This window comes from Triticum aestivum, chromosome 1B (genome assembly GCF_018294505.1).
Source record: "Triticum aestivum cultivar Chinese Spring chromosome 1B, IWGSC CS RefSeq v2.1, whole genome shotgun sequence".
Lineage (NCBI taxonomy): Eukaryota > Viridiplantae > Streptophyta > Magnoliopsida > Poales > Poaceae > Triticum > Triticum aestivum.
In genome coordinates, this window is record NC_057795.1 from 500099220 (window position 1) to 500122065 (window position 22846).

Here is a 22846-nt window from a genome sequence, read left to right on the forward strand (position 1 = left end):
TTATATTTACTTACAACTCGAAAATTACATCTCAATGCTTAGAACAAAATATGACTCTATGTGAATGCCTCCGGCTGTGTACCGGGATGTGCAATGAATCAAGAGTGACATGTATGAAAGAATTATGAAAGGTGGCTTTGAAGGAAATATGACCTAGAGGCAATAATAAAGTTATTATTTATTTCCTTATTTCATGATAAATGTTTATTATTCATGCTATAATTGTATTAACCGGAAACTCAGTACATGTGTGAATACATAGACAAAACATATTGTCCCTAGTATGCCTCTACTTGATTAGCTCGTTAATCAAAGATGGTTATGTTTCCTAAACCATACACATGTGTGTCATTTGATGAATGGATCACATCATTAGGAGAATGATGTGATGGACATGACCCATCCATTAGCTTAGCATTATGATCGTTACAGTTTCATTGCTACTGCTCTCTTCTTGACTTATACATGTTCCTCAGACTATGAGATTATGCAACTCCCGAATACCGGAGGAACACTTTGTGTGATACCAAAGGTCACAATGTAATTGGGTGATTATAAAGGTGCTCTACAGGTGTCGCTGAAGGTGTTTGTTGGGTTGGCATAGATAGAGATTAGGATTTGTCACTCCGTGTTTCGGAGAGATATCTCTGGGCCCTCTCGGTAATACACATCACTATAAGCCTTTCAAGCATTGTAACTAATGAGTTAGTTGCGGGATGAAGTATTATGGAACGAGTAAAGAGACTTGCCGGTAACAAGATTGAACTAGGTATGATGATACCGACGATCGAATCTCGGGCTAGTAACATACCGATGACAAAGGGGACAACGTATTTGTTATGCGGTTTGACCGATGAAGATCATTGTAGAATATGTAGGAACCAATATGAGCATCCAGGTTCTACTATTTGGTTATTGACCGGAGACGTGTCTCGGTCATGTCTACATAGTTCTCGAACCTGTAGGGTCCGCACACATAACGTTTGATGACGATTGGTATTATGAGTTTATGTGATTTGATGTACCAAAGGTTGTTCGGAGTCCCGGATGAGATCACGGACATGACGAGGAGTCTCGAAATGGTAGAGACATAAATATTGATATATTGGACCATGTTGTTCGGACACCGGAAGTGTTCCGGATAGTTTCGAATAAAACCGGAGTGCCGGAGGGTTACCGGACCCTCCCCCCCCCCCCCCCCCTCCAGAAGTAATGGGCCTTAGTGGGCCTATAGGGAGAGAGAGGGCCGCACCAGGATGTGGCGCCCCCGAAGGGGAGTCCGAATAGGACAAGGGGAGGGGGCGGCCCCTCTTTCCCTCTCCCTCTCACTCTCCTTCCTTCTCCTCCTAGTTGGACTAGGAAAGGGGGAAACCTAATCCTACTTGAAGTAGGTCTCCCCCCCTTGGGCGCGCCCCTTGTGGCCGTCCGGCCCCCTCCTCTCCTCCTTTATATACGGGGAAGGGGGCACCCCATAGACACACAAGTTGATCTTTAGCTGTGTGTGGTGCCCCCCTCCATAGTTTTCCACCTCAATTATATCGTCATAGTGCTTAGGCGAAGCCCTACACCGGTAACTTCATCATCACCATCACCACACCGTCATGCCGACGGAGCTCTCCCTCGGCCTCAGCTGGATCTAGAGTTCGAGGGACATCACCGAGCTGAACGTGTGCTGATCATGGAGGTGTCATGCGTTCGGTACTTGATCGGTTGGATCGTGAAGACGTTCAACTACATCAACCGTGTTAACTAAACGCTTCCGCTTTCGGTCTATGAGGGTACGTGGACACACTCTCCCCTCTCATTGCTATGCATCACCTAGATAGATCCTGTGTGATCGTAGGATTTTTTTTAAATTACCGCGTTCCTCAATAGTGGCATCCGAGCCAGGTCTATGCGTAGATGTTATATCCACGAGTAGAACACAAAGAGTTATGGGCGATAATAGTCATACTGCTTACCACCAACGTCTTACTTTGATTTGGTGGTATTGGTGGATGAAGCGGCCCGGACCGACATTACAAGACCGCGTTCATGAGACTGGTTCTACCGATGTGCTTTTGCACATAGGTGGCTGGCAGGTGTCTATTTCTCGAACTTTAATTGAATCGAGTTTGACTATGGCCGGTCCTTGTTGAAGGTTAAAACATCACACTTGACGAAAAATCGTTGTGGTTTTTGATGCGTAGATAAGAACGGTTCTTGCTAGAAGCCCGTAGCAGCCACGTAAAACTTGCAACAACAAAGTAGAGGACGTCTAACTTGTTTTTGCAGGGCTTGTTGTGATGTGATATGGTCAAGGCATGATGTGTTATAAATTGTTGTATGAGATGATCATGTTTTGTAACAAAGTTATCGTCAACTGGCAGGAGCCATATGGGTGTCGCTTTATTGTATGCAATACAATCCATGTAATTGTATTACTTTATCACTAAGCGGTAGCGATAGTCGTAGTAACAATAGTTGGCGAGACGACAACGATGCTACGATGGAGATCAAGGTGTCACGCTGGTGACGATGGAGATCATGGCGATGCTTCGGTGATGGAGATCATGAGCACAAGATGATGATGGCCATGTCATGTCACATATTTTGATTGCATGTGATGTTTATCTTTTATGCATCTTATTTTTCTTAGTACAACGGTAGCATTATAAGATGATCCCTTACTGAATTTCAAGGTATAAGTGTTCTCCCTGAGTATGCACCGTTGCTACAGTTCGTCGTGCCGAGACACCACATGATGATCGGGTGTGATAAGCTCTATGTTCACATGCAATGGGTGCAAGCTAGTTTTGCACACACAGAATACTCGGGTTAAACTTGACGAGCCTAGCATATGCAGATATGGCCTCGGAATACTGAGACCGAAAGGTCAAACGTGGATCATATAGTAGAGATGATCAACATAGTGATGTTCACCATTGAAAACTACTCCGTCTCACGTGATGATCGAACATGATTTAGTTGATTTGGATCACGTGATCATTTAGATGACTAGAAGGATGTCTATCTAAGTGGGAGTTCTTAAGTAATATGATTAATTGAACTTTAATTTATCATGAACTTAGTCCTCATAGTTATTTTGCATGTCTAAGTTATTGTAGATCAATGGCCCGTGCTACCGTTCCTTTGAATTTTAATGCGTTCCTAGAGAAAGCTAATTTGAAATATGATGGCAGCAACAACACGGACTGGGTCCGTAACTTGAGGATTATCATCATTGATGCACATAAGAATTACGTCCTGGAAGCACCGTTGGGTGCCAGGCCTGCTGCAGATGCTACTAATGACGTTAAGAACGGCTGGCAGAGAAAAGTTGATGACTACTCGATAGTTCAGTGTGCCATGCTTTATGGCTTAGAATCGGGACTTCAAAGACATTTTGAACGTCATGGAGCATATGAGATGTTCCAAGAGTTGAAGTTAATATTTCAAGCAAATGCTCGAGTTGATAGATATGAAGTCTCCAACAAGTTCTATAGCTGCAAAATGGAGGAGAATAGTTCTGTCAGTGAACACATAGTCAGAATGTCTGGGTACCATAACCACTTGACTCGGCTGGGAGTTAATCTTCCTGATGATAGTGTCATTGACAGAGTTCTTCAATCACTGCCACCAAGCTATAAAGGCTTCGTGATGAACTATAATATGCAAGGGATAAACAAGACTATTCCCAAGCTCTTCGTGATGCTAAAAGATGTGGAGGTAGAAATCAAGAAGGAGCGTCAAGTGTTGATGGTCAATAAGACCACTAGTTTCAAGAAAAATGGCAAAGGGACGAAGGGGGACTTCAAGAAAAACAGAAAAAAGGTTGCTGCTCAAGAGAAGAAACCCAAGTCTTGACCTAAGCCTGAAACTGAGTACTTCTACTACAAAGGGACTGGTCACTGGAAGCGGAACTACCCCAAATATTTGGCGGATAAGAAGGATGGCAAAGTGAAAGGTATATTTGATATACATGCTATTGATTTGTACCTTACTAATGCTCGTAGTAGCGCCTGGGTATTTGATACTGGTTCTGTTACTCATATTTGCAACTCAAAACAGGGGCTACGGATTAAACGAAGATTGGCTAAGGACAAGGCGACGATGCGTGTGGGCAATGGTTCCAAGGTCGATGTGATCACCGTCGGCACGCTACCTCTACATCTACCATCGGGAATAGTTTTAGACGTGAATAATTGTTATTTGGTGCCAGCGTTGAGCATGAACATTATATCTGGATCTTGTTTGATGCGAGACGGTTATTCATTTAAATCAGAGAATAATGGTTGTTCTATTTATATGAGTAATATCTTTTATGGTCATGCACCCTTAATGAGTGGGCTATCTTTGTTGAATCTCGATAGTGATGATACACATATTCATAATATTGAAGCCAAAAGATGCAAAGTTGATAATGATAGTGCAACTTATTTGTGGCACTATCGTTTGGGTCATATCAGTGTAAAGTGCATGAAGAAACTCCATGCTGATGGACTTTTGGAATCACTTGATTATGTATCACTTGGTGCTTGCGAACCGTGCCCTATGGGCAAGATGACTAAAACTCGGTTCTCCGTAATAATGGAATGAGCCACTGGCTTATTGGAAATAATACATACCGATGTATGTGGTCCAATGAGTGTTGAGGTTCATGGTGGGAATCGTTATTTTCTTACATTCACAGATGATTTAAGCAGATATGGTCATATCTACTTAATGAAACATACGTCTGAAACATTTGAAAATTTCAAAGAATTTCAGAGTGAAGTGGAAAATCATCGTAACAATAAAATAAAGTTTGTACAATCTTATCGTGGAGGAGAATATTTGAGTTACGAGTTTGGTCTTCATTTGAAACAACATGGTATAGTTTCACAACTAACGCCACCTGGAACACCACAGTAAAATGGTGTGTCCGAATGTCGTAACCGTACTTTATTGGATATGGTGCGATCTATGATGTCTCTTACTGATTTACTGCTATCGTTTTGGGGTTATGCTTTAGAGACGGCTGCATTCACTTTAAATAGGGCACCATCAAAATCTGTTGAGGCGATGCCTTATGAACTATGGTTTGGCAAGAAACCAAAGTTGTCATTTCTTAAAGTTTGGGGCTGCGATGCTTATGTGAAAATGATTCAACCTGATAAGCTCAAACCCAAATCGGAGTAGTGCGTCTCCATAGGATACCCAAAGGAAACTGTTGGGTACACCTTCTATCACAGATCCGAAGGCAAAATCTTTGTTGTTAAGAATGGATCCTTTCTAGAGAAGGAGTTTCTCTTGAAAGAAGTGAGTGGGAGGAAAGTAGAACTTGATGAGGTAATTGTACCTTCTACCTTATTGAAAAGTAGTTCATCACAGAAATCAGTTCCAGTGATTTCTACACCAATTAGTGAGGAAGTTAATGATGATGATCATGAAACTTCAGATCAAGTTACTACTGAACCTCGTAGGTCTTCCAGAGTAAGATCCGCACCAGAGTGGTACGGTAATCCTGTTCTGAAGTCATGTTACTAGACCATGGTGAAGCTATGAACTATGAGGAAGCGATAATGAGCCCAGATTCCATGAAATGGCTTGAGGCCATGAAATCAGATATGGGATCCATGTACGAGAACAAAGTGTGGACTTTGGTGGACTTGCCCGATGATCGGCAAGACATAGAAAATAAATGGATCTTTAAGAAGAAGACCAACGCAGACGGTAATGTTACTGTTTACAAAGCTCGACTTGTTGTGAAATGTTTTCGACAAGTTCAAGGAGTTGACTACGATGAGACTTTTTCACCCGTAGCGATGCTTAAGTCTATCCGAATCATGTTAGCAATTGCCGCATTTTATGATTATGAAATATGGCAGATGGATGTCAGAATTGCATTCTTGAATGGATTTCTGGAAGAAGAGTTGTATATGATGCAACCAGACGGTTTTGTCGGTCCAAAGGGTGCTAACAAAGTGTGCAAGCTCCAGTGATCCATTTATGGACTGGTGCAAGCTCCAGTGATCCATTTATGGACTGGTGCAAGCCTCTCGGAGTTGGAATAAATTCTTTGATAGTGTGATCAAAGCATATGGTTTTATACAGACTTTTGGAGAAGCCTATATTTACAAGAAAGTGAGTGGGAGCTCTGTAGCATTTCTGATATTATATGTGGATGACATATTGTTGATTGGAAATGATATAGAATTTCTGGATAGCATAAAGGGATACCTGAATAAGAGTTTTTCTATGAAAGACCTCGGAGAAGTTGCTTACATATTGGGCATCAAGATCTATAGAGATAGATCAAGACGCTTAATTGGACTTTCACAAAGCACATACCTTGATAAAGTTTTGAAGAAGTTCAAAATGGATCAGTCAAAGAAAGGGTTCTTGCCTGTGTTACAAGGTGTGAAGTTGAGTCAGACTCAATGCCCGACCATTGCAAAAGATAGAGAGAAAATGAAAGTCGTTCCCTATGCTTCAGCCATAGGTTCTATCATGTAAGCAATGCTTTCTACCAGACCTGATGTGTGCCTTGCTATAAGCATAGAAGGGAGGTACCAAAGTAATCCCGGAGTGGAACACTGGACAGCGGTCAAGAACATCCTGAAATACCTGAAAAGGACTAAGGATATGTTTCTCGTTTATGAAGGTGAAAAAGAGCTCGTCGTAAACGGTTACGTCGATGCAAGCTTTGACACTGATCCGGATGACTCTAAGTCTCAAACCGGATACGTACTTTTATTGAATGGAGGAGCTGTCAGTTGGTGCAGTTCCAAGCAGAGCGTCGTGGCGGGATCTACGTGTGAAGCGGAGTACATTGCTGCTTCAGAAGCAGCAAATGAATGAGTTTGGATGAAGGGGTTCATATCCGATCTAGGTGTCATACCTAGTGCATCGGGTTCAATGAAAATCTTTTGTGACAATACTGATGCAATTGCCTTGGCAAAGGAATCCAGATTTCACAAGAGAACCAAGCACATCAAGAGACGCTTCAATTCCATCCATCATCAAGTGTCGGAAGGGGACATAGAGATTTTCAAGATACATACAGATCTGAATGTTGCAGACCTGTTGACCAAGCCTCTTCCACGAGCAAAACATGATCAGCACCAAAGCTTCATGGGTGTTAGAATCATTACTATGTAATCTAGATTATTGACTCTAGTGCAAGTGGGAGACTGGAAGAAATATGCTTTAGAGGCAATAATAAAGTTATTATTTATTTCCTTATTTCATAATAAATGTTTATTATTCACTAGTCGTGAACCCGTGCATTCGCACGGGCTAGCATAGTTATTATGGAGCAAACTTGAACCTCTACGGACGGCGCAACATTGATATTTTGTGTTGTGTCGCTCCCATATTAATGGATTTGGATCGATTGCGTATGTCCTCCAATTAACAAAAATGATTCTTTAATTTATTAAATATTGTGGCATATTGCTTAAAACACTTGGCTTTAGCATATAATTTCTAATCTAGCGGAACTCTCATATATAAAGAATGCTAGTTTGTTCATGTGGAAACCACAATCTTTATAAGGTAGGGGAGATAAATTTTTTATTTAAATCTGTCTTTTATCCATCACTCATCTTTCCCATTATATCCGTTCGCGAGATCCATCCATCTTGGTCATCTTTTTTTTACTGAATCTCTATAAGTTGACTTCTTGCTCTACTCAACAACGACCAATTCTAGAACTCCTTCGAATGTAATAAATATGGTAATCATTGTGCTCTATAGTCAGTCAAAACGTGGCTACTTGAGATGTGCATATCCTCTTCACTAAGAGATTTCTGCTAGGATTGTCGGCAGATTCAATTATGCCACCTTGTCAACTGCGGTTTGTCTGAGCGGGGCATGAGTGTGGCTGCGCCGGTGGCTCTTGTGGATGCCGGCATGAGAACCCTCACAAAGTTCTTCCTCACAAATATCATGGCAGCACCGGCAGGATCACCGGGCATCTGGCCGTCCCCCTTTGCGTGTGTTACACCGTCTCCGTCAAGACTGCAACCTCCTCCGACGCGCCGTCCTCAAGAAGAATTTCCTGATCCAAATGTCAGCTCTTCTTATCCATCTAAAAAGAAACAGCAGTTTAGTTTATCCATTCACTATGCATCCTCTACCTTTGCCTTGAGTCTGCACGGACACGCCAATGCCTCGAAGTACTTTTACTGACAAATAAATCTTGGAGAGATTTCCCCGCAAAAAAAAATCTTGGAGAGATTAACAATTTAAACATAAATGGTTACCATTTATGTTCCAGTTTACATTTAGTCAGATACTAATGCTTGTACTTGTTCTAATTATAGCCATAACAAATAAAACATCTGTAATATATCTTAGTAAACAATATTTTTTGCAACCTTGTGAGGATTGACGCTCTCCATCTGATGTGTGGATCTACTTTGACTTTCGGTTTTTAGAGATCCTTGTCATGGCTAATGGCATTGAGCATATCATACGTCATTGTTGTGAACCTTACATTGTAAAACACATTTGTTAGTGCCTATTGGTTAGCAATTGGAACGACATGGTCTAACCTTAATTCGTGGAATTCTTTGTAAATTTACCATCAATACCAATGTTGCAGATCATTATGTAAATCTGAAACTAATTTTTATATAATAAAGTAACGGCAGAATCTTGAGGTTAATGTGACATTGAAGATCGAATTACACAATAAGCTTCTGCCGCTCTATGAATAAAACGCGTACACTTCCATGAAATATCCTAAGGTATTTCTTTTCAATAAAAGAATAATTGAAGTAGCCCCTATTAGTTGAATATGCAAGATAACAACTTAGAAATAGTGAACTTGAAGGTTAACTCTAACAGAAAAAGGGTACTGTCATTCAGTCAAAAAAAGAAAGAAAAAGGTAGTGTCAATTGAGTCACTGAAAAGCAACCTTTTGGTATCTTGAAAAAACTTAATAGCGAAACATTGTGATTAGATGGATAAATAATCAAATCAAATCAATAGTCGGCAATTTGGTAATTTGTGAAACTACAGTGGTCAGTTATTAGCAAGTAAAAACATGATATCCATATTAAGTTTTCACCATGTCCCTAGTTCCGCTGAAGTATGTCCAGGGGATTTAATCCTACTGTTTTATTTTTCTCATGTCTAGCTCGGTAGATGTTTCCCTGCTCAGCACTTTGTGCTGTTCTTAGTACTCCTCTCACTGAATGAAAATGCAACGCCGTTTTGTTCTTCTGTGCAAAAGTAATAATACTCTGAATGTGCTTAATATGCGAGCAGAAAATAATCATAGTATATAAGCTAAAGTTCCTGGAGTCCAAGGACCTGACTCTTTTCTTTTGTGCAAGACCAGAAGTGAGCAATTTACACTCATGATTCAACATAAGATGGGATTAATGTAAACATACCAATAAGGACCAATGGTGCTTCAATGTTGTGTTGTGGCTTCATCGGTGGCCAACATGTTAAACGGAGCAACGGCTTGAGTGCCACCATGAACGACAACTACAGGGATCAAATTTCCATTGATGTGTGGAGGCGACGGATTCAGCGTGTATGCTCCTTTGTCTAAACCCTACTAGCTGCCGCCATCTGGAGTTTCAACATCACCGTCATCCACCAGCATGAACATTTCCATGGATCCATTTCCTCGCTGCATGCCATGGCGGTAGAAAATGATGAATGGTGGAAGCCATAACATTCCATCCTTTCGAACCCTTCCTCTTCTTGGCTCAGCATCCACCGAAGATGTCCTAGAGGTCTGGAGCTTTCTCGGAAATTGTTATATTGCAGTTAAATATGCTACCTGGTGTAGTACTGCCAAAGGAAGAATACACATCACAGCCCCTGAACATAGGAGTACAAATAGTAAAGCTAGCAGGTAAGAAATGTATAAAACTACATGGGCTAAGAAACAGAGTTATATAATTGATAGTTTAAACGTGCCCCGTTTTCAAGGATCATATAAGTGAATCCTATAGAAGGACCAAGAGATACGAATATTCCAGTAGCACAGCAACCGATTATTTTCTTCCTAGCACACATGGACAATTCGGACGGGATGATCTATGGCTACAATTCAGAAAACTGAATGGATACATACGATTACTAACAAAAACAACAATCATCATATTTAAACAATATGATTGTCTCTGAGGAGATCAAAATAACAGTAAATTACTCTTTAATAATACTGAAGATTCAACCAATGCCTCAAGGATTTTAAGATGACTTGATGAATGAGCATCTCCTTGACTTCGGGCCACGGTGCTAATCTTATATGCTAGAAATCAAATTGTTGTATTCAAGGGAAGGGAAAATTAAAATTTCAGTTATGTCAGTCGATTATCAATGAAAAGAAAGAAAGAGACACATGCTGACATGTCTCTTTGATACCTTATTCTATATATACCTAGATCATACAACATCTTATTGATAACATAACCGGCGCTGAAGACACAAAGCCACTATTTAGTAACGCAAATCAGGTTTCAGCATGTCACTAAGCAATTGTATCACATAAAGGCATCGAGCAATCAAATCTATAGAAACCAATTATCCGCTTCTCTTGCTTAATGGGTCGTCAAGGTTGTCGTAATTTGTCAGATTCATTAATTTTAATAAATTTTGTTTTTTATTAATTCAAATCAACATGAGGCTCCTCGATGTTGATGTTGTTTGTTTAGATGTCATATTTAATTTATAAGCTAATCAGATGTGCATATAGTTGCGCTCAAACATGATAGAGATAAGGAGCTTTCTACGTTGCAATTTAGCCTGCTAACTAAAGAATCCATCAGTCTACGTCGACCATCTCTGATATTGTGTTCCACGGGCTAAATCACCAACATAAGTAACGGCGATGTTGGGGCCATTAGCAGTGGTGGACGATGACGACTACTATAGGGTGTTTAGAAACATGTGAGAGAGATTGAGAATCCAAAAGCTGTATGCGAGAAGATTCGAGATTCAATCAGTGGAGAGAACAAATTTCTTTGAATCTGAATCCAAATCAAAAGGAATAGTTGCAGTAGAACAATCAAGAAAACAAATCTTGAAAAAACCATGTGAGAAAACGGACCTGATCCAAAGAGAAAAATAATTTTGATGAAGTAACTTCCTGATTAATGCACCAGATCCATGCCCCAATTTGTGAGCTTCAAGTGAGAGCGCACCAGATCAGTTCCTCAACCAATAATTCCTCTACTTGTTTGTTCCAGTTTGAGAGGCATTGATTTGTTTCTCATGGGGAGAAGAGATACAGGAGATTCTATGGCGTACGATTGCTTCATTGTATTTTACGGGAAGTGTATGAGACGTGGAGTAGATAGATTTGTTTTGAGGGCTATGTGGAGCTGTTGTTTTTTAGATTTGTTTTGCGGGCTACGTGGAGTTTTTTTTTGAGAATGGCTACGTGGAGTAGATTTTTTTTTTGAGGCAGCTACGTGGAGTAGATAGAATGGTTTTGTATACAACCGTAAAAGCATTGTAGGCAGGCTCCATCGACTGGCCTTTGTAATCTATATATATTTTGGGCCCAAACTAAGGTCGCCCGGCCTTTGGGTGTTTTTTCTTCGGTCGAGAATTATACGGTTGATCTGCACCATAATAATTCGGTCCCACGAGATTAACGACTCCTAATTACTGATTAATGTGATTTCTGGGGAGTCTGTAATTAGTATAGGCATAGATAGATAGATAGATGCTATAATTGTATTAACCGGAAACTTAGTACATGTGTGAATACATAGACAAAACATAGTGTCCCTAGTATGCCTCTACTTGACTAGCTTGTTAATCAAAGATGGTTATGTTTCCTAAACCGTAGACATGTGTTGCCATTTGATGAATGGGATCACATCATTAGGAGAATGATGTGATGGACATGACCCATCCGTTAGCTTAGCATTATGATCATTACAGTTTCATTGCTACTGCTCTCTTCATGACTTATACATGTTCCTCGGACTATGAGATTATGCAACTCCCGAATACCGGAGGAACACTTTGTGTGCTCCCAAACCTCACAACGTAATTGCGTGATTATAAAGGTGCTCTACAGGTGTCTCCGAAGGTGCTTGTTGGGTTGGCATAGATCGAGATTAGGATTTGTCACTCCGTGTTTCGGAGAGGTATCTCTGGGCCCTCTCGGTAATAATCATCACTATAAGCCTTGTAAGCATTGTAACTAATGAGTTAGTTTCGGGATGAAGTATTACAGAACGAGTAAAGAGACTTGCCGATAAAGAGATTGAACTAGGTATGATGATACCGACGATCGAATCTCGGGCAAGTAACATACCGATGACAAAGGGAACAATGTATGTTGTTATGCGGTTTGACCTATAAAGATCTTCGTAGAATATGTAGGAACCAATATGAGCATCCAGGTTCCACTATTGGTTATTGACCAAAGACGTTTCTCGGTCATGTCTACATAGTTCTCGAACCTATATGGTCCGCACACTTAATGTTCGATGACAATTGGTATTATGTGTTTATGTGATTTGATGTACTGAAGGTTGTTTGGAGTCCAGGATGAGATCACGGACATGACGAGGAGTCTTGAAATGGTTGAGACATAAAGATTGATATATTGGACCATGTTGTCCAGACACCGGAAGTGTTCCGCATAGTTTCAGATAAAACTGGAGTGCCGGAGGGTTACCAGACCCCCCCCCCCCCGGGGAAGTAATGGGACTTAGTGGGCCTATAGGGGAGAGAGAGGGACGCACCAGGAGGTGCCCCCCCCCCAGGGGAGTCCGAATAGGACAAGGGGAGGGGGGCGCGACCCCTCTTTCCCTCTCCCTCTTCCTCTCCTTCATTCTCCTCCTAGTTGGACTAGGAAAGGGGGAAACCTACTCCTACTTGGAGTAGGACTCCCCCCCTTGGGCGCGCCCCTTGTGGCTGGCCGGCCCCCTCCTCTCCTCCTTTATATACGGGGGAAGGGGGCACCCCATAGACACACAAGTTGATCTTTAGCCGTGTGCGGTGCCCCCTTCACAGTTTTCCACCTCGGTTATATCGTCGTAGTGCTTAGGCGAAGCCCTGTGCCGGTAACTTCATCATCATCGTCACCATGCAATCGTGCTGACGGAACTCTACCTCGGCCTCAGCTGGATATAGAGTTCCAGGGACGTCACCGAGCTGAAGGTGTGCAGATCGTGGAGGTGTCGTGCGTTCGGTACTTGATCGGTTGGATCGCGAAGACGTTCGACTACATCAACCGCGTTAACTAAATGCTTCCGCTTTCAGTCTATGAGGGTACGTGGACACACTCTCCCCTCTCGTTGCTATGCATCACCTAGATAGATCTTGTGTGATCTTAGGATTTTTTTTTGAAATTACCACGTTCCTCAACAGGCTTTACCACAAATACGATGTCAACTACATGATCATGCGAAGCAATATGACAATAATGAAGCGTGTCATAATAAACGGACCGGTGGAAAGTTGCATGGCAATATATCTCGGAATGGCTATGGAAATACCATAATAGGTAGGTATGGTGGCTGTTTTGAGGAAGGTAAATGGTGGGTGTATGGTACCGACGAAAGTTGCGCGGCACAAGAGAGGCTAGCAATGGTGGAAGGGTGAGAGTGCATATAATCCATGGACTCAACATTAGTCATAAAGAACTCACATACTCATTGCAAAAATCTACAAGTCATTAAAAACAAGCACTACACGCATGCTCCTAGGGAAAGGGTTGGTAGGAGTTAACCATCGCGCGGTCCGACCTCGACATAAAGGATGACAATCAAAGAGATACATCATGCTTCAAATTTGTTACATAACGATTACCATACGTGCATGCTACGGGACTCACAAACCTCAACACAACTATTTCTAAAATTCACAATTACTCCACTATCATGACTCTAATATCACCATCTTCATATCTCAAAACAATCATAAAGAATCAAACTTCTCATAGTATTCAATGCACTTCATATGAAAGTTTTTATTATATCCCTCTTGGATGCCCATCATACTAGGACTAGTTTTATAACCCAAGAAAATTACCATGCTGTTCTAAAAGACTCTCAAAATAATATTAGTGAAGCATGAGAGTTCAAGAATTTCTATAAAATAAAGCCACCATCGTGCTCTAAAAAGATATATGTGAAGCACTAGAGCAATATTGCCTAGCTCAAAAGATACAAGTGAAGCACATAGAGTATTGTAATAAATCACGATTCATGCGTGTCTCTCCCAAAAGGTGTGTAAAGCAAGGATGATTGTGGTAAACTAAAAAGAAAATACTCAAATCATACAAGACGCTCCAAGCAAAACACATATCATGTGGTGAATAAAAATATAGCCTCAAGTAAAGTTACCGATAGACGAAGACGAAAGAGGGGATGTCTTCTAGGGCATCCCCAAGCTTATGCTTTTGGTTGTCCTTTAATATTACCTTGGGGTGCCTTGGGCATCGCCAAGCTTAGGCTCTTGCCACTCCTTATTCCATAGTCCATCAAATCCTTACTCAAAACTTGAAAACTTCACAACACAAAACTCGACAGAAAATCTCATGAGCTCCGTTAGTATAAGAAAATAAATCACCACTTTAAGGTACTGTTGCAAACTCATTCTTTATTTATATTGGTGTAATATCTACTGTATTCCAACTTCTATACCCATAGATTCATCAAAGTAAGCAAACAACACGCGAAAAACAGAATCTGTCAAAAACAGAACAGTCTGTAGTAATCTATAACTCTCGAATACTTCTGTAACTCCAAAAATTTATCCAAATTAGTAAATCCTGAGAAATTTGTGTAAAAATCGAGAGAAAAAAGAATCATATCAAAATCACGTTTCTATGAATTTTCAAAACTAATTTACTAAGCGTAAAAGTTTCTGATTTTCAGTAGGATCAACACAACTATCACCGTAAGCTATCCTAAAGGTTCTACTTGGCACAAACACTAATTAAAACATAAAACCACATCTAACCAGAGGCTAGATGAACTATTTATTACTAAACAGGAACAAAAAAGCAAAGAACAAAAATAAAATTGGGTTGCCTCCCAACAAGTGCCATTGTTTAACGCCCTTAGCTAGGCATTGATAATTTCGATGATGCTCACATAAAAGACAAGAATTGAAGCACAAAGAGAGCATCGTAAAACTCGTGAAAAATGCATCTAAGTCTAACATAATTCCTATGCATAGGCATTTTATAGGAAAACAAATTAACAAGACAAGCAAGATCTAGCATATGCAAGGAAGAAGAAAGAAACAATAGTAATCTCAACATAACGAGAGGAAATTTAGTAACATGAAAATTTCTACAACCATATTTTCCTCTCTCATAATAATTACATGTAGGATCATAAGAAAATTTAACAATATAGGTATCACAAAACATATTCTCAACATGACCCACATGCATGCGAAGTTGACACTCTTCCAAAATAGTGGGATTAACATTAACTAAAGTCATGACCTCTCCAAACCCACTTTTATCAAAAATTTCATAAGATTTAACATTCTCCAAATATGTGGGATCTAAAGTTAACACTCTTCCGAACCCACTTTGAATATTATTGCAAACAATATCATCAATCTAATATTCATCATGGGATTTAAATAAATTTTCAAGATCATAAGAAGTATCACCCCAATCATGATCATTGCAACAAGTAGTATACATAGCAAAACTAGCACCCCCAAGCTTAGGGTTTTGCATAATATTAGCACAATTGACATTAATAGAATTTATAATAACATCATTGCAATCATGCTTTTCATCGAAGGAACTATCAAGTATGGGTGCAATAGCAACACCTCATGTTTAACATAAGGGACTATAGCAAATTCATCTCCATAAATATTGGCATCATGGCCACAAGAATAGAAGCATCATGTTCATCAAGGGATATTTTAATCAAATCATCGGAATCATAATTATGTATAGATTCATGCATATCATTTTTTTCATCCAAAGCAACGGTCATTCTCTCAATAAATTCTTTGACATAGACATTATGAGCATAGTTTTCATAGCAATATTTAAGTATGTCAAAAATTTCAGATTTGTAGAGAGTAATATCATACTTTTCAATCAAAGAAGCAACTCCATAAGCACCCTTTAAAGCAACAAATTCTTCAATTTGTTCGATATCATAGTAACTATAAACACCCTTTGCATAAGAAGATAAGATTTCATTATCATTAAACTCACATAGGTAGGGAAGTTGTTTTTTAGGGTTCTTAGAGCAACAAGTAAAATCATAAGTTTCACAAAGATTCCAAGCATAACACAACAAACTATTTATTTGATTCCATAAGAGTCTCCCTTTTTCAGACAAACGGTGACGCACAAAATGAGCATGCTCATCTAATGATTTTCCTTCAACTAAACTAGTTGGGGTTTCACACGAGTACATATAGATCGAAGATGATCAAAGTAGAACACTTTAAGTGGATCCATATCAATAGATTTTTAGCAAGCAAAGATGCAATAAAATAGAAGGCACATGGAAACACAAACAAAAAGAAATACGGGAAGAAGGCGAAGAAAAAGGCAAATCTTTTCAAAAATTGTTTTAGAAGTGGGGGAGAGGAAAATGAGAGGCGAATAGCGAATAATGTAATGCAAGAGAGAAGAGTTTATCATGGGTACTTGGTATGGATTGACTTGACGTATATCTCCCTGGCAACGGTGCCATAAATCCTTCTTGCTACCTCCTGAGCTTGCATTGGTTTTCCTTTGAAGAGGAAAGGGTGATGCAGCAAAGTAGCATAAGTATTTCCCTCAGTTTTGAGAACCAAGGTATCACTCCAGTAGGAGACAACGCATAAGTCACCGAATACCTCCACAAACAATCAACAACTTGCACCCAACACGATAAAGGGGTTGTCACTCCCTTCACGGTCACTTGCAAAAGTGAGATCTGATAGAGATAGATAAATGGTAAAGTAAATATTTTTGGTATTTTTGGTTTATAGATCGGAAAGTAAAAGATTGCAAAATAGTAGATCAGAAACTAGCAAGATGTAAAATAGGTTCAATATAATGGAAAATAGACCCGAAGGCCATAGGTTTTACTAGTGGCTTCTCTCAAGATAGCAAATATTATGATGGGTGAACAAATTACTGCCGAGCAATTGAAAGAAAAGCGCATAGTTATGACGATATCCAAGGCAATGGTCATGAACATCGGCATCACGTCCGTGTCAAGTAGACCGAAACGATTCTGCATCTACTACTATTACTCCACACATCGACCGACTCCTGCCTGCATCTAGAGTATTAAGTCCATAAAGAATGGAGTAACACATTAAGTAAGATGACATGATGTAGAGGAATTAACACAAGCAATATGATGAAAAACCCGTACTTTTATCCTCGATGGCAACAATACAATACGTGCCTTGCTACCCCTACTGTCACTGGGAAAGGACACCGCAAGATTGAACCCAAAGCTAAGCACTTCTCCCATTGCAAGAAAGATCAATCTAGTAGGCCAAACTATACCGATAATTCAAAGAGACTTGCAACGATATCAAATCATGCATATAAGAATTTAGAGAAGAACCAAATAATATTCATAGATTATCTGATCATAAATTCACAGTTCATCGAATCTCGGCAAACACACTGCAAAAGAGTATTACATCGAATAGATCTCCAAGAACATCGAGGAGAACATGGTATTGAGAATCAAAGAGAGAGAAGAAGCCATCTAGCTACTAGCTATGGACCCATAGGTCTGTGGTAAACTACTCACGCTTCATCAGAGAGGCAATGGTGTTGATGAAGAATCCCTCCGTGATTGAATCCCCTCCGGCAGGACACCGGAACATGTTGGGGAACGCAATAATTTCAAAAAAAATTCCTACGATCATGCGAGATCTATTTAGGTGATGCATAGCAACGAGAGGGGAGAGTGTTGTCTACGGACCCTCGTAGACCGAAAGCGGAAGCCTTATGACAACGCGGTTGATGTAGTCGTACATCTTCACGATCCGACCGATCCTAGCACCAAAGGTATGGCACCTCCGCGATTTGCACATGTTCAGCTCGGTGACGTCCCACAAACTCTAAATCCAGCTGGGGTTGAGGGAGTGTTCCATTAGAACGAGGGCGTGGTGACGATGATGATGAAGTTACTGCCGCAGGGCTTCGCCTAAGCACTATGATGATATGACCGAGGTGGAAATCTGTGGAGGGGGGAACCGCACACGACTAAACAATCAACTTGTGTGTCTATGGGGTGCCCCCTCCCCCGTACATAGAGGAGGGAGGGAGGAGGAGGCAGGCCAGGGGAGGAGGCGTGCCAAGGGGAGGGGGCAATCCTACTCCAAGTAGGTTTCGCCCCCCCCCCCCTTCCTATTCCAACAAGGAGAAGGGGGAAAGAGGAGGTGGAGAGAAGGAAGGAAAGGGGGCGCCGCCCCCTCATCTTGTCCAATTCGGACTAGTGCAAGCGGGGCATGCGCCACCTCCTGTCCGGCCCTCTCTCTTCTCCACTAAGGCACATGAGGCCCAATAGCTTCCGGGGGGGTCCGGTAACCCCCGGTACTCCGGTTTTATCCGAAACTTATCCAGAACACTTCCGGTGTCTGAACATAGCCGTCCAATATATCAGTCTTTATGTCTCGACCATTTCGAGACTCCTCGTCATGTCCGTGATCACATCTGGGACTCCGAACAATTTTTGGTACATCATATCACATAAACTCATAAAACCAATCATCATCGAACGTTAAGCGTGCGGACCCTACGGGTTCGAGAACTATGTAGACATCAACGAGACACCTCTCCGGTCAATAACCAATAGCAGAACCTGGATGCTCATATTGGTTCCTACATATTCTACAAAGATCTTTATCGGTCAAACCGCATAACAACATACATTGTTCCCTTTGTCATCGGTATGTTACTTGCTCGAGATTCGATCATTGTTATCATCATACCTAGTTCAATCTTGTTGCCGGCAAGTCTCTTTACTCGTTCCATAATACTTCATCACGCAACTAACTCACTAGTTACAATTCTTGCAAGGCTTATAGTTATGAGTATTACCGAGAGGGCCCAGAGATACCTCTCTGAAACACTGAGTGACAAATCCTAATCTCGATATATGCCAACCCAACAAATACCTTCAGAGTCACCTGTAGAGCACCTTTATAATCACCCATTTACGTTGTGACATTTGGTAGCACAAAAAGTGTTACTCCGGTATTCAGGAGTTGCATAATCTCATAGTCTGAGGAACATGTATAAGTCAAGAAGAGAGCAGTAGCAATGAAACTGTAACGATCATAATGCTAAGCTAATGGATGGGTCATGTCCATCACATCATTCTCCTAATGATGTGATCCATTCATCAAATGACAACACATGTGTATGGTTTAGGAAACATAACCATCTTTGATTAACGAGCTAATCAAGTAGAGGCATACTAGGGACTATAAGTTTTGTCTATGTATTCACACATGTACCAAGTTTCCGGTTAATACAATTATAGCATGAATAATAATCATTTATCATGAATTAAGGAAATAAATAATAACTCTATTATTGCCTCTAGGGAATATTTCCTTTAGTCTCCCACTTGCACTACAGTCAATAATCTAGATTACATAGTAATGATTCTAACACCCATGGAGTTTTGGTGTTGATCATGTTTTGCTCATGGAAGAGGCTTAGTCAACGGGTCTGCAACATTCAGATCCATGTGTATCTTGCAAATCTCTATGTCCCCTTCCGACACTTGATGACGAATGGAATTGAAGCGTCTCTGATATGCTTGGTTCTCTTGTGAAATCTGGATTCCTTTACCAAGGCAATTGCACCAGTATTGTCACAAAAGATTTTCATTGGACCGGATGCACTAGGTATGACACCTAGATCGGATATGAACTCCTTCATCCAAACTCCTTCATTTGCTGCTTCTGAAGCAGCACTGTACTCCGCTTCACACGTAGATCCCGCCACGACGCTCTGCTTGAAATTGCACCAACTGTCAGCTCCTCCATTCAATAAAAATATGTATCCTGTTTGAGACTTAGGCCCTGTTTGTTTGGGCTTTTGCCTCTGCTTTTGCAGCTTTTCCACTTTGGCCAAAAAGCTATAAAAGCTCCTAAATAGGTGTTTTTGGATCTTTTATGGCTTTTGAAGCTCACATAGGTTATATTGATTCATTAAAAGCCAAAAAAGCTTCAAAAGCACCTATTTAGGAGCTTTTATGGCTTTTTGGCCAAAGTGGAGAAGCTGCAAAAGCAAAAGAAAAAGCCCAAACAAACAGGGCCTTAGAGTCATCCGGATCGGTGTCAAAGCTTGCATCGATGTAACCATTTACGATGAGCTCATTTTCACCTCCATATATGAGAAACATATCCTTAGTCGTTTTCAGGTATTTCAGGATGTTCTTGACCGTTGTCCAGTCTTCCACTCCTGGATTACTTTGGTACCTCCCTGCTATTCTTATAGCAAGGCATACACTGGTACACAACATTGCATACATGATAGAACCTATGGCTGAAGCATAGGGAATGACTTTCATTTTCTCTCTATCTTCTGCAGTGGTCGGGCATTGAGTCTGACTCAACTTCACACCTTGTAACACATGCAAGAACCCTTTCTTTGACTGATCCATTTTGAACTTCTTCAAAACTTTATCAAGGTATGTGCTTTTTGAAAGTCCAATTAAGCGTCTTGATCTATCTCTAAAGATCTTGATGCCCAATATGTAAGAAGCTTACCGAGGTCTTTCATGGAAAAACTCTTATTCAGGTAACCCTTTATGCTATCCAAAAATTCTATATCATTTCCAATCAACAATATGTCATCTACATATAAGCTTAGAAATTCTACAGAGCTCCCACTCACTTTCTTGTAAATACAGGCTTCTCCAAAAGTTTGTATAAAACCATATGCTTTGATCACACTATCAAAGCGTTTATTCCAACTCCAAGAGGCTTGCACCAATCCATAATAGGATCGCTGGAGCTTGCACACTTTGTTAGCACCCTTTGGATCGACAAAACCTTCTGGTTGCATCATATACAACTCTTCTTCCAAAAATCCATTCAGGAATGCAGTTTTGACATCCATTTGCCAAATTTCATAATCATAAAATGCAGCAATTGCTAACATGATTCAGACAGACTTAAGCATCGCTACGGGTGAGAAAGTCTCATTGTAGTCAACTCCTTGAACTTGTTGAAAACCTTTTGCAACAAGTCGAGCTTTATAAACGGTAACATTACCATCTACGTCGGTCTTCTTCTTAAAGATCCATTTATTTTCTATGGCTTGCCGATCATCGGGTAAGTCCACCAAAGTCCACACTTTGTTCTCATACATGGATCCCATCTTAGATTTCATGGCTTCAAGCCATTTCGCGGAATCTGGGCTCATCATCGCTTCCTCATAGTTCATAGGTTCATCATGGTCTAACAACATGACTTCCAGAATAGGATTACCGTACCACTCTGGTGCGGATCTTACTCTGGAAGACCTACGAAGTTCAGCAGTAACTTCTTCTGAAGTTTCATGATCATCATCATTAGCTTCCTCACTAATTGGTGTAGTAATCATCGGAACTAATTTCTGTGATGAACTACTTTCCAATAAGGGATAAGGTACAACTACCTCATCAAGTTCTACTATCCTCCCACTCACTTCTTTCGAGAGAAACTCCTTCTCTAGAAAGGATCCATTCTTAGAAACAAAGATTTTGCCTTCAGATATGTGATAGAAGGTGTACCCAGCAGTTTCCTTTTGGTATCCTATGAAGATGCACTTCTCCAATTTGGGTTCGAGCTTATCAGGTTGAAGCTTTTTCACATAAGCATCACAGCCCCAAACTTTAAGAAACAACAACTTTGGTTTCTTGCCAAAGCATAGTTCATAAGGCATCGTCTCAACGGATTTTGATGGTGCCCTATTTAAAGTGAAGGCATCCGTCTCTAAAGCATATCCCCAAAACAATAGCGGTAAATCAGTAAGAGACATCATAGATCGTACCATATCCAATAAAGTATGGTTATGATGTTCGGACACACCATTTCACTGTGGTGTTCTAGGTGGCAGTTGTGAAACTATCCCATGTTGTTTCAAATGAAGACCAAACTCGTAACTCAAATATTCTCCTCCACAATCAGATCATAGAAACTTTATTTTCTTGTTACGATGATTTTCCACTTCACTCTGAAATTCTTTGAAATTTTCAAATGTTTTAGACTTATGTTTCATTAAGTAGATATAACCATATCTGCTCAAATAATCTGTGAAGGTAAGAAAATAACGATACCCACCATGAGCCTCAACACTCATTGGACCGCATACATCGATATGTACTATTTCCAACAAGTCTGTAGCTCATTCCATTGTTCCGGAGAATGGAGTTTTAGTCATCTTGCCCATAAGGCATGATTCGCAAGCACCAAGTGATTCATAATCAAGTGATTCCAAAAGTCCATCATCATGGAGTTTCTTCATGTCCTTTACACCGATATGACCCAAACGGTAGTGCCACAAATAAGTTGCACTATCATTATTAATTTTGCATCTTTTGGCTTCAATATTATGAATATGTGTATCATCACTATCAAGATTCAACAAAAATAGACCACTTAGCAAGGGTGCATGACCATAAAAGATATTACTCATATAAATAGAACAACCATTATTCTTTGATTTAAATGCATAACCGTCTCGAATCAAACGAGATCCATATTTAATGTTCATGCTCAACACTGGCACCAAATAACAATTATTCAGGTCTAAAACTAATCCCAAAGGTAGATGTAGAGGTAGTGTGCCGACCACGATCACATCGACTCTAGAACCATTTCCCACGCGCATCGTCACCTCGTCCTTAGCCAATCTTCGCTTAATCCGTAGCCCCTGTTTCGAGTTGCAAATATGAG

At 40.4% G+C, this 22846-nt stretch overlaps 1 long non-coding RNA gene across 1 annotated transcript; it reads right to left on the reverse strand.

Moving 5' to 3' along the window:
* Positions 1 to 7569: 7569 nt before the first annotated feature.
* Positions 7570 to 11376, reverse strand: LOC123093301 (uncharacterized). The gene is made up of 3 exons (XR_006445237.1): positions 11040 to 11376; positions 9367 to 9805; positions 7570 to 8053 (listed from the first exon to the last, which is right to left on the reverse strand). It is a non-coding gene; the product is annotated as an uncharacterized lncRNA (long non-coding RNA).
* Positions 11377 to 22846: the final 11470 nt, after the last annotated feature.